Source organism: Solanum lycopersicum, chromosome 7 (assembly GCF_036512215.1).
Source record: "Solanum lycopersicum chromosome 7, SLM_r2.1".
NCBI lineage: Eukaryota > Viridiplantae > Streptophyta > Magnoliopsida > Solanales > Solanaceae > Solanum > Solanum lycopersicum.
The window spans coordinates 49421333-49425152 of record NC_090806.1 but is presented as its reverse complement, the minus strand read 5'-3'; the positions used below and the strand labels follow the sequence as shown (position 1 = coordinate 49425152).

Below are 3820 nucleotides of genomic sequence, written 5' to 3'. Positions count from 1 at the left end.
ATCTCGCTGGCCCACGAAGCTGGAGTGTAGCATATCGAACCCCATGTTACTCAGCTAATCCAACCACCTCTAATAACTCTCGACAGGTAGTTAGAAACTCATGAGCATCCTCGCTCTTCCCATCCTGAAACTGAGGTGGGTCAATCTTTTGAAATTTCTCATACCTACGCTGCTCATCCTCTGTCAGAACAACCACCGGTGCAATTTGACCCGAACTGCTGGTCCAACATCATTCTGAACCGCGGCTACTGGTAGTTGCCCCACCGCATCCTGAACAACTAGAGTTTGTTGCTGCTCTTGGGTCTGAGCCCCCTCTCTAGTACGAGAGTCATGTGTTGTGGTAGTCGCACCACCACCCTAAGAAAATCCCTCTAGCACACTTAACACCCTCAATAGTGTATCTTGAAGCAAAGGTGTGACTACAGGATCTGAAGGAACCTAGTCATCAATCTAAGGTTCTGTAGAGACCTCTCTAGCACGACCTCTCACTGGTGCTGCTCACCGTCCACGACCTCTGGCTACTGTCGTACTACTAGCACGACCTCTAGCTCGAGATCTACCCCTACCCCTAGCTGGGGCCTCAACAACTGCCTCGGGAAGTGCCTCCCCTCTACCATCAGTAACATTAGTTCTAGTCCTCGTCATTTGTCAAAATAGTATACAACAACTCAGTACTAAAGAAGGTGACTACGCACGATGAGAAAGAATGAACAAAAAGAAGTTTCCTAGTAATCCTCTTAGCCTCTCGGAGATAAGTACAGACGTCTCCGTACTGATCCTTGAGACTCTACGTAGACTCGTCTTGTATACACGTGAGACCTATGAACCTGGGGCTCTGATACCATTTTGTCACGACCCAAAAATGGGTGTGATGGCACTCGTCTTATCCCACCAAGACAAGTCCGCCTAAAACCAAATATCTAACAAAGTGCGGAAGTAATGACAATTCAACAACAATTTCTATTATGAAACCAAGTCATATTAATTCAATTCCCGAAACCAGGTTGTCACGTGCACAATCCTCTAATGTAAATATTAGAATTGAAATAAAATAGGAGTCTAAAATGAAGTTGTCTTTCAAGTAAAAACAAAATCATAAACTGGAGTAGGAAAGTTCGCTGAGATGACAAGCAACTACCTCACAATCCTCCACAAGATGCCTCGGAAACGAAAAGAATGACAGGTATCACGAAGATCCAGGCTCGTATCCTACAAAATTTTGTAGAAGCAAGGGGTGAGTACCAACCACGCGGTACTCAACAAGCAAACCTCTAAACACAAGTTAAGTGAACAAAATACAGGCACTTCTTACACCATATCTAAACCTCCACGCTACAGTCTAACAGTTTACAGTTTACAGTTTACCAAACACACAACTCAATAACCACACTCTATCAGTTTACACATTCTCAATAACAACTCAATATTCAACAGTCACAAGTTTCACAAAGAAACACTCACAAGATCAGCAAAACACGTGTTCAAGTTCATCAATAATAAAATGTGTAATGCCATGAGATGCAATGTCAAGTATAGTGATGCATGTCTTCCCTAACAATACATACCCGCTGTCTCTCAGTCCGGGACCCATGGGGGACATATCTGTCCATGCATCTGTCGCGGTGCACGACACGACCCTCGATAATAGTAACCATCGCGGTGCGCGATACGTCCCTCAAAATATAATACCCATCGCGGCGCGTGATACGACCCTCGAAATAGTACATCCTCTTATCACTTAACTCTTATCACAATCATGTCTCAGATACAATGCAAATGACATGCTCAAATGAGAAATGAGGAGATACCCGTTTTTATAACAAAGCACAATTTGCAGCAAGGAATACAACACTAACAAATAAGCAACAAGTCTCCAAATCATTCTCAACACCACACAAGGAAATACCCAAATTTCATACGCTTAACAAGAGTTTAGAAATCCACTTACCTTAGTCAATCGAATAATTATTCTTGGACTTGAGCCTTCCCCTTCCGTTGAGCTTCCGAACCAATGGAATCTATTCAAGTATATATTTACAATAAGGTTTCAGAACTAACAACACTCACACTTTTATATGTTTAACCTTGACCTAAGAATTCACCCCAAATTTATAATCAAGTTTGAAATTCTTGATGTCAATTAACTTTTCAACTACCATATTTTTCAAGTTTCAAGGCTAAGGTTAAATCTCATATTTCCTAAATTTCAAGTGTGGGGTTAAGTAATAATTTCTCCAAACACTACGATACTATGGTTAACATATACTATAAGAAAATTGTGAAAACAAAAATTAATGTCATATACACTAACCTTTACTACATCATACGACATAAAATTCACAACCCAAAACTATCAATTGATTATCCTAATTAATTATCAATCACGTGACCATCATTACATAATAATTGGCCACTGTTGTGTTCCTTTTCCAATTCCAAACATATGTACACAAAGTGGTCCACTTTTTTTAAAAAAAAAAAAAACAAAAAAAACTAACAATATGCAAACCAGTGTGCATGATGAAGAAGGAAGAAAATGTTCATGGATTTTCTCTTTGACGATCATGATTAATTCCCCATTTTCGAATACCGAATTGTAAATGGGCCGATGATATAAGAAATTCAACTTCTTGCTGAAGAACACGTTTCACATTTAATTATAATAATAATAGTAGTAGTGATTCAGTATGCACAAACTTGACTATATTATTTCTATATACATGCATATGTGTGCAGTAACTAACGAGCACCTAAAGGCAAAAGAAACTTACTCGGAGCAGTTCGTAAGCCGTAGCCGTCAAAACCCTTCGCCCTTTCTTCTTGTTCCCTTTTTTTTTGGAATTAATTAAGTACTAAAAGTGATAGGTTTTACCTACATATTTTATTAAATATATGCTAAAGGGTATAAGGTCTTAAAATTTTTATCACTTTAGCCCATTTACTATTAATTTAACCAATTATCTACAATTATTCATCCATTAATTAACTCAAGTTAAGCAAATATTCCAAATTTTCAAAAATGACCTCGCGGGTCATTACAGTTTGTAATTTAAGAAGCCTAGTGATTAATCTATATTTTGATGATGCAAAATTGGATGTCATGTGTCAACACATGACACAATCTGATGAGAAATCTGGAAGTGAATGAGTTGTGGGAAAAGACTCCCCATGATTTTCTTGGCATTATCAAGTCTCAACTAGTTGGTAAAGACTATGTCAATTTTACAGCTGTATGTTCTTTCTTCTTGCACACATTGGACATTACTAGTCCGCCAGATTAATGTGAGTGCTTTATGATCGGGGTTGAATTTGTTTGCTCTTCCCTGCCGTCTACATAACAAAGGGGGAGAAACAGTTTGACACTATCATGATCAATTAAATAATTATTTTTTTTGTACGAAAATAATTATTTTATTCATATCCTACAATCCAACTGTAATGGGTTTTTGTTAGTCCTGTCTATAGTTTTTCTATTAATAGTCTAAAATCTTTACTAGAAAGTTGTGCATCAAACTTAGTTTTTATTCATTTTATTTGATAATAGAAGGCTTAATGGGCATGATAGGATCGCTATTCAATTAAATTGATAATTATTTATAAGTAAAATAGATTCATATATTCCTTAAATGGATCAAAATTATAAAAAATTTATCCACTAATCTATTGATATCTCTTCTCCCTCTCACTTTCCTACACATACACACTTTCCTTCACATTTTTGTCTTTGAAATTTTCTGATTTGTTTTTCGAAGAAACGTGAATATTGTATCAATCTTGATGACGGTAATAACTAATGCGTTTGCTTTACATGTTAGAAAGT

The 3820-nt window shown here is 37.3% G+C and overlaps 1 long non-coding RNA gene across 1 annotated transcript; it reads right to left on the bottom strand.

Annotated features, from left to right (window-relative positions):
* Positions 1 to 1014: 1014 nt before the first annotated feature.
* LOC138349433 (uncharacterized) lies at positions 1015 to 2847 on the bottom strand. Its single transcript, XR_011221918.1, has 3 exons — positions 2772 to 2847; positions 1949 to 2018; positions 1015 to 1209 (listed from the first exon to the last, which is right to left on the bottom strand). It is a non-coding gene; the product is annotated as an uncharacterized lncRNA (long non-coding RNA).
* Positions 2848 to 3820: the final 973 nt, after the last annotated feature.